Consider the following 13797-nt stretch of genomic DNA (forward strand, 5'->3'; position numbering starts at 1 on the left):
AGTGACCCTTAATTGCGGCCACAACTTCTGTTGCTCCTGCATCACCCAGTGCTGGGAAAATCTACAGGATATCTCCCCTGTCCTGTCTGCCTCCACCACTGCTTTGACAGGGACTTCAAGAAGAACTATCAGTTAGGTCATATGACTAATATTGTGAAGCAACTTCCCACCAGGAGAAGCAAAAGGAAACTGAGGGAAGAGAAACACCTGTGTGAGAAACACAATCAGATCCTTGCCCAGTTTTGTGATAAAGACCTTGAGCTATTGTGTCCTAAGTGCAGGGTTTCCTCTGACCACTGGGATCGTCACCTGATGCCCATGGAGCAAGCTGCAGCTAGGCACAAGAAGACAAAAGCTATATAGAGCCTCTAAAGAAGCGTGTTAAAAATGCAGAAAAGCAGTTAGTGATCCAAGTAATAAAAGTACTTGAGTTGAAGAGAAAGGTAATAAATCAGAGGGAGGAATTGTACTCTGATTTTGAACAATTTAAGAGTTTTTTTGGAAAACAAGATACAATTACTTCTGAAATACAGATTGAAGGGAAGGATGCTGAAAAAAAGCTAAGGGAAAACAAAGTAAAATTCTTAGAGCATATTTTCACCCTAAAAAATCTACTGAGAGAAATAGCAGAAATGTGTGTGAGGTCAGAACTCAACTTATTTACAGGTATTGAAAGTATCTACACCAAGTATGAAAACCTAAACACTCCAGCAGTCTTTTTATATGAATTACAGAAAAGATATATCAGTCCTCTTGAAGAATATTTTAGCCTATGGAAAATGATCAACATATTTAAGGTAAATTTGATGCTAGATACTGAAACTGCCCACCTGAAACTCATTATCTCAGAAGATAGAGCGTGACATTAGGAAGGATGAACTAGATCTCACCTTACAATCTTGAGAACTTTACTTTGTTCCCATCTATTCTGAGTTCTCAGGGATTTGTTTGTGGCCGACATTATTGGCAGAAGTAGGAGGCAAGGGGCATTGGGCTGTAGGTGTCTATAATGAATCTTTCTGCAGAAATGCTATTATATCACCATCCCCAAAAGATGGCTGCTGGAGAATCCAGCTCTGATCTTACACCTTTGGTACTATGAACCTAATAACACCCAGACAGGGAGGCATTTTTCTAGACTATGAGTTAGGAAAGCTTTCATTTTATGATTTGGAGAATAAGTCTCTCATTCATACTTTCACTGATACATTTAGAGAAAAACTTAGGCCGTATTTCTCTTTTGGATCTAATTCATCTTATGTTACAATCCATATAGTAACCATTGAATGAAGAAATCCATGGAAGACTTTAGTTTATAGATAATTTTCTTCCTATTGTTCATTCAGGATACTTAGGAATTTTCATATTTACTAATTGTTAGTATGATATGATCTCGATAATGTGTTTTGTGGTGTGTTGTTTTTTTAACTTTTTATTTGAAATAATTATAGAGTCACAGAAAGTTGCAAAGATAGTCCATTATGGTGTCCTTAAAAAAAGAAAACAGGGCGGCAGACTTGGCCCAGTGATTACATGGGAGGTCCATGGTTCAAACCCCCGGCCTCCTTGACCTGTGTAGAGCTAGACCATGTGCAGTGCTGATGTGTGCAAGGAGTGCCGTGCCACACAGGGGTGTCCCCCGCGTAGGGGTGTCCCCCATGTAGGGGAGCCCCATGAGCAAGGAGTGCACCCCATAAGGAGAGTCGCCCAGCACGAAAGAAAGTGCAGCCTGCCCAAGATGGTGCCGCACACACGGAGAACTGACACAAGATGACGCAACAAAAAGAAACACAGATTACCGTGCCACTGACAAGAACAGAAGCGGACAAAGAAGACGCAGCAAACAGACACAGAGAACAAACAACTGGGGTGGGGGGGGAGGGGAGAGAAATAAATAAATAAAATCTTAAAAAAAAAAAAAACATTAGAGGGGGCGGCAGACTTGGCCCAGTGGTTAGGGCGTCCATCTACCACATGGGAGGTCCGCATTTCAAACCCTGGGCCTCCTTGACCAGTGTGCAGCTGGCCCATGCACAGTGCTGATGCACGCAAGGAGTACCATGCCACGCAGGGGTGTTCCCTGCTTAGGGGAGCCCCACGTGCAAGAAGTGCGCCCCCTAAGGAGAGCCACCCAGCGCAAAAGAAAGTGCAGGCTGCCCAGGAATGGCGCTGCCCACATGGAGAGCTGACACAAGATGATGCAACAAAAAGAAACACAGATTCCTGTGCCACTGACAACAACAGAAAGCAGATGAAGAAGACGCAGCAAATAGACACAGAGAACAGACAACCGGAGTGGGGGGAAGGGGAGAGAAATAAATTAATTAATTAAAATAAATTTTTAAAAAACCACAAAAAAATCAGACTTCTTAAAAAAAAAAAAGGAAATACTTTAGAGGGAGCAGATGTGGCTCAAGCAATTGAGCACCTGCTTCCCACTTGGGAGATCCTGGGTTTGGTCCCTGATGCCTCCTAAAAACAAAACAAACAGCAAGCAAACAAATGGAAAAACCAACTCAGGGGACTGATGTCACTAGGGGTTGAGGGCCAGCTTCCCACATAGGAGGTCCAGAGTTCGATCCTCGGCCCTGGTACCTCAAAAAAAATAAAACATTAGAGATAGGGAGCAGGTAGCTCAGTAGTTGAGCACCTGCTTCCCAGGTTCAATTCCTGGTATCCTTAAAAATATATGTATTAGGGGAAGTGGACTTGGCCCAGTGGTTAGGGCATCCGTCTACCACATGGGAGGTCCACGGTTCAAACCCCGGGCCTCCTTGACCAGTGTGGAGCTGGCCCACGCGCAGTGCTGATGTGCGCAAGGAGTGCTGTGCCACACAGGGGTGTCCCCCGCATAGGGGAGCCCCATGCACAAGTAGTGTGCCCCGTAAGGAGAGCTGCCCAGCGGGAAAGAAAGTGCAGCCTCCCTAAGAATGGCACCTTCCACACAGAGAGCTGACTCAGCAAGATGACACAACAAAAAGAAACATAGATTCCCATGCCGCTGACAACAACAGAAGCGGACAAAGAAGAACATGCAGCAAATAGACACAGAGAACAGACAACTGGGGAGGGGGAAGAGAAATTTTAAAAATATATATAAATATGTATTAGATGGGAAGCAGATGTGGAAGCGGATGTGGCTCAACTGATAGAGCATCTGCCTACCATATAGGAGGTCCAGGGTTTGAACCCAGGGCCTCCTGGAAGCACAGCCCACCCACGAGTGGCACTGCACACATGGAGAGCTGACACAGCAAGATGATGCAACAAAAAAGAGAAAAAGATTCCAAATGTGCCGAGAATGCAAGGGGACACAGAAGAACATATAGGAAATAGACACAAGAGAGCAGACAATGGGATGGGGGTGGGGGGGGAAGGGGAGATAAATAAAATAAATCTTAAAAAAATATATATGTTTGTATTATAGGCACATAACAGCAGATTTGAATTGCTCAAAGGTAGAATTAGTGATTTCCAGAACAGAACATCCAAACTGGAAAAGATAGGAAAATGGAAGAAAAAAGAATGGTAAAAAAATGAAACAGAGTCTCAGGGAATTGAATGACAACATGAAACACAATCATATGTGTTTTCGGTGTCCCAGATGGAAGAGAGAATGGAAAAGGGGCAGAAAGAATATTTGAGGAAATGACTGAAAACCTTCCAACCTTTATAGAAGACATAAATATCAATATCCAAGAAGGACAATGGACCCAAACAGAATCAATCAGAATAGACCTACTACAACACACCTACTATTCAGAATGACAAATATCAGCTAAAGAGAGAATTCTCAAAGCAGCAAGAGAAAAGCAAAGCATCACATACAAGGGAACCTCAATAAGATTAAGTGCCGACCTCTTATCAGAAAACATGGAAGCAAGGAGTGGTATGATGTATTTAAGGTACTGAAAGAGAAAAACTGCCAGCAAAACTGTCCTTCAAAAATGAGGATGAGGGAGTGAATGTGGCTCAAGTGATTGAGCACGTGCTTTTCACATGGAAAGTTCTGGGTTTGGTTCCCGGTGCCTCTTAAAACAAACAAACAACAAACAAACAAAAAAAAACAACAACTCAGGGGAGCCAGTGTGGCTCAGTGATTGAGCACTGGCTTTCCACACGTGAGGTCCCAGGCACATCCCCAACCCTGCTACCTCAAAAAAAAAATTTTTTGAGGGTGAGTTTAATGTCTTCACAGACAAACAAAAAACAGGATATGCTACTAATAGACCAAAATTATAAGAGATGCTAAAGGGAGTGCTATAGCCTGAAAGAAAAAAACAAGGGTGAGACACTTAGAGAAGAGTATAGAAGATTATTAGGAAGGGTAAATTAAAGGTAAAAAGACAGGCAATACTAAGATATGACAACAGAAAGCCAAAGGACAAAATGGACAAAGTAAGTAATGCCTTTACAGAATAACATTGAATGTTAATGGCTTGAACTCCCCAATCAAAAGCCATACTGGTGCCTCCTAAAGAAGACAAGCAGATGCCATACGTGCTTCAACAAGCAGAAGCCACTCCTTACGCACCAAGCAGATGCTGCACCCACTGCAACAAGCTAGATGCCACACCCACCACAACGACAGATGCTTAAATGAGCAGATGCCACAAGCCAGCAGATGTCGCAGCCCATGGGGAGGGGATGTGGCTCAGGCCACTGGGCGCTCACCTTTCATGTGGGAGGTCCTGCCTTCAGTTCCCGGTGCCTCCTGGAGAAGGCGAGCAAACAATGAACAGACAGATGAGAGAACCATCTGAGGAGGGCTGGGTACATTTTTTAAAAACGCATAGAATAATAGAATGGATTTAAAAATATGATCCATCTATATGCTGTCTACAAGAGACACACCTTAGACCTAAGGACATAACCAGGTTGAAAGTGAAAGGTTAGAAGAAAAAGATATTCCATGCACATAGTAACCAAAAAGGATCTGGAGTAGAGAGACTAATATGGAACAAAATAGATTTTAAATGCAAAACTGTTATAAGGGATCAAGAAGGTCATTATATGTTAATAAAAGGAGCAATTAACCAAGAAGAAATAACTAAATATTTTTGCACCTAACCTGAGTGCACCAAAATACATAAGGCACACACTGGCAAAACTGAAGAGAGAAATAGATACCTCTATAATAATAGTTGGAGACTTCCATAAACTACTTTCAGTATTAGATGGAACATCTGTTCAGAGGATAAATAAAGAGAGCTTGAGTAATATAAATGAACTAGACCCAACAGACATTTATAGAACCTTACACCCCAAAACAGGAGGATATACATTCTTTTCAAGTGCTTGTGGATCTTTCTCCAGGATAGACCATATGTTGGGTCACAAGAAAGGACTAAATAAATTTGAAAACATTGAAATTATACAAAATACTTTCTCTAATCATAGTGAAGAAGATGGAAATCATTAATGGATGGAAAAAGGGAAAATTCTTAAATATATGGAGATTAAACAGCACATGTGTAAATAATCAGTGGGTCAAAGAAGAAATTGTGGGAAGTGGATGTGGCTCAACTGATAAAAAGTCCATCTACTATATGGAGGGTCCAGGATTCAATCCCCAGGGTGTCCTGACCTGTGTCGTAAAGCTGGCCCACACACAGTGCTGCCGTGCGCAAGTGTGCAATGAGTGCCATGCCACACAGGGGTTCCCCTGTGTAGGGGTGCCCCACGTGCTAGGAGAGCCACCCTGCATGAAAAAAGCACAGCCCGCCCAGGAGTGGCACTGAATTCACGGAGAACTGACTCAGCAAGATGACACAACAAAGAAGAGACACAGTTTCCCAGTGCTGTCAAATAATGTAATTGGACGCAGAAGAACACACAGTGAATGGACACAGAGAGCAGACAATGGGGGAAGGGGAGAGAAATAAATAAAATCTTAAAAAGAAATTGCAAGAGAATTCAGTAAATATTTTTAGACAAGTGAAAATGAGAATACAACATATCAAATCTATAGGACAGTGCAAAATCTATGGGACAGTGCTGAGAGGGAAATGTATACTCCTCAATGCTTACATTAAAAAAAAGAAAGCTAAAATTGAAGATCTAACTGCATACCTGGGGAAACTAGAAAAAGAACAGCAAACTAATCACAAACAGAGCTAAGGAAAGAAATAGTAAAGAGCAGAGCAGAAATAAATGAAACCAGGAACAACAACAATAACAAAAATAGAATCAATAAAACAAAAATTGGTTTTTAAGATCAACAAAATTGACAAACCCTTAGCTAAACTGACAAAGAAAAAAAAGAGAGAAGACAAATAACATCAGAAATGAGAGGGGGGTACATTACCAGTGTACCCACAGAAATAAGAGAGATCATCAGAGGATATTATGAACAACTGTATGCCAAGAAACTAGAAAATGTAGATGAGATGGACAAATTTCTAGAAACACACAAACAACCTACACAGACCCTAGAAGAGAAACCCTCAACAAACCAATCACAAGAGATCGAAACAGTCATCAAAAACCTCCCAAAGATGAAAAGCCCAGTACCAGATGGCTTCACAGGTGAATTCTACAAATCATTCAAAGGCTATCTTTCATATCAATCTTGCTCAAGCTCTTTCAGAAAATTGAAGAGGAAAGAACACTACCAAACTCATTCTATTAATCCAACAGCACCCTAATATCAAAAGCATATAAAGATACTACAGGGAAGCGGACTTGGCCCAATGGATAGGGTGTCCGCCTACCACATGGGAGGTCTGTGGTTCAAATCCCAGGCCTCCTTGACCTGTGTGGAGCTGGCCCATGCACAATGCTGATGCGCACAAGGAGGGCTGTACCACACAGGGGTGTCCCCAGCATAGGGGAGCCCCACATGCAAGGAGTGTGCCCCGTAATGAGAGCCGCCCAGCACGAAAGAAAGTGCAGCCTGCCCAAGAATGGCGCTGCACACACGGAGTGCTGACACAACAAGATGAAGCAACAAAAAGAAACCCAGATTCCTGGTGCCGCTGATAAGGATAGAAGTGGTCACAGAAGAACACACAGTGAATGGACAGAGAACAGACAACTGGGGGGAGGGAGAAGGGGAGAGAAATTAAAAAAAAAAAAAGATACTACTAGAAAAGAAAATTATAGACAAGGGGTCTTACTCAGGGGTTCCATGAGCTTGAATTGAAAATATTAAAAAAAAATTATTCTTGTGGGGAAGTGGTGATGCAGGTATGATATATTTATTAAATAATACATATAGTGTGGACTTAGTAAGGGGTCAGTGGTTTTTACCTGACTGGCAAAGAGGTCTGTGAAACAAAAACCCCTATTATAGACCAATATCGCTAATGAATATGGATGCAGAAATCCTCAACAAAATACTTGCAAACCGCATCCAAAACTCATTAAAAGAATTATACACCACAATCAAATGGGTTTATCCTAATTATGCAATGGTTTTTCAACTCAAGAAAATCAATTAGTATAATAAATCACATTAATAAATTGAAGAAAAATCGCAAGATCCTCTCAATTGATGCAGAAAAGGCATTTGACAAAATAGTGCATCATTCTTGATAAAACACTCCAAAACATAGGAATAGAAGGAAACTTTCTCAATATGGTAAAGTGCATATATGAAAAATCTACAGCTAGCATTGAATTGAATGGTGAAAGACTGAAAGCCTTCACACTGAGATCAGGAACAAGACAAGGATGCCCACTGTCATAACTGTTATTCAGTACTATGCTAGAGGTTCTAGCTTGAGCAATTAGGCTAGATAAAGAAATAAAAGACACACAAATGGAAAAGAAAGAAGTAAAACTTTCACTATTCACTGATGATGTGATCCTATATCTAGAAAATTTTGAGAATCCACAACAAAGTCACTAGGACTAATAGACAATTTCAGTAATGTGGTAGGATAGAAGATTAATAAGCAAAAATCAATAGTGTTTCTTTACACTACTGATGAGCATCTGAGGAGGAAATCAGGAAAAAAATTCGTTTATAATAGTGACTAAAAGAATCACATATTTAGGAATAAACTTAACCAAGGTCATAAAGGACCTTGGACCTGTATTCAGAAAACTATGAAACATTACCAAAAGAAACTGAAGAAGACTTAAATAATTGGAAGGACTTTCCGTGTTCATGGACTAGAAGACTAAATATTGTTAAGATATCTGTTCTACCCAAACTGATTTACAGATTCAATGCAATCCCAGTAAAAATCCCAACATCCTTTTTTGCAGAAAAGGAAAAGCCAATTATCAAATTTATTTGGAAAGGTAAGAGGCCCCAAATAGCCAAAAATGTCTTTTATTTTTGGGTCCATATCTTACATTTGGTTTATTTTTTCTCCAACCTACATTATTATTTGTTTTTGTCCATAAAACATACAATTTAAGTAAAGTATACAATCAACAACATATAGTATAGTCACAGAACTATGCATTCATCACTTCAGTCAATATGAGAATTTTCATTACTCCAAAAAAAGAAAAAGACAAGTAAACAGACCGCCATCACACCCATATGTTAGTGATACTAATTACAAGCAAAAATGTCTTTAAAAACAAGAATGAAGTTGGAGGACTCTCACTTCCTGACTTTAAAGCATTACTTAGCTATAGTATTTTAAAAAACCAGCATGGTATTGGCATGAAGACAGACAGATTGAGCAATGGAACCACATGGAGAACTGAAAAACAGACCCTCACATCAATGGTCAGGTGATATTTGACAAGGCTGCCAAGCCCTCCTAGCTGGGCCAGAACAGTCTATTTAACAAATGGTGCTGGGGGAACTGGGTATCTACATCTAAAAGAAAGAGGACACCCTATTTCACATATTATACAAAAATTAACTTAAATTGGATCAAGGACCTAAATATAAAAGCAACAACCATAAAACTCCTAGAAGAAATGAAGGAAAACATCTTCAATATCTTATAGCAGGCAGTAGGTAGTAGTTTCTTAAACCTTACACTCAAAGCACAAGCAACAACAAAAAAATAGATAAATGGGACTTCCTCAAAATTAAATATTTTTATACCTCACAGGACTTTGTCAAAAAGGTGAAAAGGCAGCTGACTCAAAGGGAGAAAATATTTGGCAATCACATATCTGATAAGGGCTTAATATCCATGACATATAAAGAGATGCTACAACTCAACAATAAGACAACCTGATTAAAAAATGGGCAAAAGACTTGAATAGACAGTTGTCCAAAGAAGTATAAATGGCAAAAAAAAAAAAAAAAAAAACACATGAAAAAATGTCTAACATTACTAGCAATTAGGGAAATGCAAATCAAAGCTACAATGAGATATTATTTCACACCTATTAGAATGGCCATTATTATTAAAAATTTGGAAAACTGTAAATGTTGGAAGGGTGTGGAGAGAGAGGAATAGTTATTCAGCTGGTGGGAATGTAGAATGGTACAGCCACTGTGGAAGACTGGCAGTTCCTAAAGAAGTTGAATATATACTTGCCATGTGACCCTGCAATATCACTACTAGGTATATACCCAGAAGAACTAAGAGCAGTGACATGAACATACATCTGCACACCGATGCTCATAGCAGCATGTATTAGTCAGCCAAAGGGGTGCTGACTCAAAGTACCAGAAATCTGATGGCTTTTATAAGGGTATTTATTTGGGGTAGAAGACAAGGCAATAAAGAGTAAGTTACTTCCCTCACCAAAGTCTGTTGCCACGTGTTGGAGCAAGATGGCTGCTGGTCTCTGTGAGGGTTCAGCCTTCCTCTTAAGGCTCCATGGTCCCAGCTTCTTTGGCTCTCAGCTCTTGGCTGGCATAAGGCTCATCTCTTTTTCTGGGGCTACTCTCTTTATGGGCTCACCTGCTCTGCTCTCTCCCTAAGGCCAGCTGTAAACTCTTAAGTGATCAGCTCAGCTCTCTCCCCGGGGCTCCAGCATCAACACTAAGCTCTCTCCTCTGCTGTGTCATTGTCTGTGTAAGTATCCACCCACCAAGGGAGCAGGGACTCAACATCCTACTGACATGGCCAAATCAAAGCCCTAATCTTAATTTAATCAAGTAAAGTGAAACCTCCGAATTCAATACAATCAAAGGGTGTCACGCCCAGAGGAAAAGACCAGTTTACAATCAATTATCTTTTTTGTAACTCATAAATAATATCAAACTACCACACAATGTTATTCAGAATTTCCAAAAGATAGAAACAACACAGGTGTCCATCATCTGATGAACGGCTAAACAAACTGTAGTGAAGACACATGATGGAACATTATGCAGCAGTAAGAAGAAATGAAGATCATGGAGCATATGGTAACATGGATGAACCTAAAGGATAAATACTGTATGATTGCACTACTATGAACTAAATAGATTGTGTAAACTTATAGACTTAATAATTAAAATATAGGACACCAGAAAATAGAATGAGCATAGAGAATGGAAAGCTGAGAATTGGTCAAAAGTTTGTTTGAAAATCTTTGGAAATGAATGGGAATGGTGAAAGCACATCATGATGTTTGTTGACTAGCAGAGCTATTAGGGTATAACAGGTGGAAAGGGAACGTCTAAGGACATGCAAATTACTAGAAGGAAAGCTTAAAAATGTAACATGGGACTATGTTATGTAGTGAAACTGCATGTGAAATATAAATATGGATAATATTGCATATATGACTGTTTTTACAAAATATAAACACAAACTAGAGAGATGGAAACAGAATAGCAGCTATGTACAGCAGGGAAAGCATAGAAGATTGAGAGGTGATGAAGTTTTTTTGCTTTTTATTATTTCTCTTATTAGAATAATGAAAATGCTCTAATAATGATTGAAGAAATGAATGGACAGATTTGTGATTATACCAAATACCACTGATTGTATACTTTGGATGGATTTATGCTTTATTAATATGTATCAATAAAATTGATTTGTTAGGCTGTGTCAACTCAGCCAGGTAATTGTGCGTAGTTGTTTGGTCAAGCAAGCACTGGGCTAATTCTAATACAAGGACATTTATGGACTTCAGTTATCAGTGAGTTTACTGCATAGATGGCTGATAACATCTACAATCAACCAGGGAGACTGCCATCAACAATGAGTGACATTTTATCCAACCAGTTGAATACCTTAAAAGAGGAAGTGATTTCAGCATTCAGAGACAATTTCCCAGCTTGTCTTTGGACAGCCAACATCTCCCAGGAATTCATGAAGGACCTTTATTGGACTTTTTCACCGGAGCCCCTGGTTTGCAACCTGCCTATGGAATCTGGCTTGTGTGTCCTCACAGTCATGTGAGGGAATTTTATAAAATCTCATATTATTTACAGATATCTCCTGTTGATTCAGTTTCCTTAGAGAACCCTAACGAATACAAGTACACCCAAGGCTAATTCTGGTCACTACTAAATGCCTCTTCCTGCCCCATTCTCTATGATTCCAGGATAGTTTAATCGGGTTTCATATGTGGCTGAGCTAATACTCCCACTGCCCAATGGATCCCATAAACTACTAATATGAAGTAGTACTTGACGATAGAGGTAGTCATCAATGCTCAATGTGCTTGCTAGAAATTGTATTTATGAGTTGTGGACTTCTGTGCATAGGGATCACACCACAAGGAACCTAACTGCCTTTTTGGAGAACTGAGGGTTATTCCTTAATCATATTTCCTACCTCCTGGATTTTCCTATGGAACATTGAAACATTGAGAATGCAACAGAAATATAACCCCCAAATTAAAGGATGTACCATAGAAAACCTCCTTTGATGTCATGTAGTTTCATGGTTTTATTCTACTCTCAGGCAGCTCCATCTATCCCTGCAACCCTGTGCATGTTCCTAAAGTCACCATGGTTCATTCATCATAGAAATTTCTAGTAATCCCAGGAAGCCCAATCTCAGGAGTTGCAAGTAGGCAAAATCAGGATTTTTACTTGCCTATTAAAAAAATTTATTGTGTGTAACATATATATGGAAAAGTATATAAATCTTAAGCCTATTGCTTGATGAATGTTCACAAACTTAACTCTCCCCCTAATCAGTATTCATATCAAGAAATATTACCAGTGCTGGTTTCCAGGGAAGAATCAGAGTAGGGATCTCTAGGACTCAGAACTTCCACCAAAACAACTATTAAATAGGAACTGTCTGAAACAAGAATTTTGAAACTACAGAGGCCAGAAGAACACTGTACAGCATCCAGGGAAGTACAGGAGGAAGATGCTGATAAATTATGAAAAAGAACTGTAAATTGTTCTCTCCTCACAGCAACTACCAGCAGCAATCCTCCACTCTTGCATCAGGCTGCCTTGGTCCAGTCCTTGGCTAGCTGCTGCTGACAGAAAAGGACATAAAAATCCTCTTCCCCAAGAACACAGGTGTGCATGGCCAATCCCTGATCGCAGCTTGTGATTAGTGAATTTGGATCACTGGGTCCCACCTCTGAGGGCAGCTATTGTTTCAATCTGCTCTGGACAAAGGCAGCAGAAGCCATTGTTTCAAGCCCACCCTGGACAAAGGTAGTGGCAGCCATTGGTCCAGCCCTCCCTGGGTAGAGGCAGTGGTGACTGAAAGATGCAGGGCTTCCTCAGGGCTGTGGGGGAAAGTTAGCTTAAGGGCTACATTTTCTGGGCATGCCAGGAAAGCTCAGCTTTGGGGAGCCATTGGAGAAGTTTTTAGCACTCTTCCTGAACCCCTCCCCAGGGCACTTTGGATCCAGTCTGCGCCTGCTTTGTGGGTTTGTGTCCCTGTTTTAGCTGGGAAAGACTGACTTGGAAAGTTCTCCCTGGGGTGACCCTCTCCCAGAATTTCCCTTCCAGGCAAAAGCGGTATCAGACAACAAAAGAAGTATACAAAACTATAGAGGCCGATAGTCTGGAACAAAGGACTGCCAGCTTCAAATATCCAGCAGAGGGAGGATTGGCCCAAAAAAACTCATGTAAATAGGGGAACTCCAAAACAACTAACAAGGAAAATCCCAGGACAAGACAGATCCCCATAAGTCAGGGAAAACCCTGCACAGTCCATTCACTATGCACAGACCTTCCTGATAGGGGGGTTGAAGCATAAGAAAATCTGTTTTATCATCAGTTGGTTATAAAACCAGGAAACAGACATCCCAGGGAGTAAATCCCAGAGTTAACATTTTACAATATTGTATAGAATGCAACAAAAGAATACAAGACAAAGAAACAGGAAATGATGTCCCATCCAAAGGAGAAGTATAAAAATACAGAAAACACCAAGAAAAAAGATGAGAATGTGGACAGACTAAACAAAGCCTTTTCAAAAAGATCTTTAAAATGCTAAAGGAGATAATGCAAAGTACAGAGAAAGAACTACAGAATATCAAGAAAACAATGAATGAACAATACGAAAGTCTAATTAAAGAGATAGAAATTTAAAATTGAACCAAACAGAACTACTAGAGTTGAAGACCACAATAACTAAAATTAAAAATGCCCAAGAGGGTTTCAAGAGCAGAATGGAGCTGGCAGAAGAAAGAATCAATGAATTTGAAGACAAGACACTTGAAATGAGTCAGGCTGGACAGGAAAAAGAAAAATGAACTATTAAAAGCAAAAATAGCCTAAGACAGCTATAGGACATCATCAAGTGCACCAATATGCATTATTGGAGTCCCAAAAGGAGAACAGAGAAAGGGATAGAAGGAATGCTCAAAGAAATAATGACAGAGAACTTCCTTTCCAAACTTAGCAAAAGACATGAATGGGCATATCCAAAAAGCTCAGAGAACACCAAACAAAATAAACATGAAAAAAAATATACTGTCATATACTGATTACATTCTCAAATGCAAAGGACAAGAGAGTGT

At 40.1% G+C, this 13797-nt stretch overlaps 1 protein-coding gene across 15 annotated transcripts in view; it reads right to left on the reverse strand.

The window, feature by feature from the left end:
* The window catches only part of ZNF567 (zinc finger protein 567), an 80601-nt gene that overhangs the window by 64096 nt on the left and 2708 nt on the right, over window positions 1-13797 (reverse strand). For 3 of the 15 annotated variants that reach the window (XM_071209532.1, XM_071209539.1, XM_071209543.1), the window contains exon 2: window positions 4675-4714. The exons of the other annotated variants lie outside the window; for them this stretch is intronic. The gene's annotated coding sequence lies outside the window, so the exon portion shown is untranslated. The remainder of the gene's footprint in view (window positions 1-4674; window positions 4715-13797) is intronic. 15 annotated transcript variants of the gene reach the window in all.

The sequence above is a fragment of the Dasypus novemcinctus genome, chromosome 18 (genome assembly GCF_030445035.2).
Source record: "Dasypus novemcinctus isolate mDasNov1 chromosome 18, mDasNov1.1.hap2, whole genome shotgun sequence".
In the NCBI taxonomy this organism is placed as follows: domain Eukaryota; kingdom Metazoa; phylum Chordata; class Mammalia; order Cingulata; family Dasypodidae; genus Dasypus; species Dasypus novemcinctus.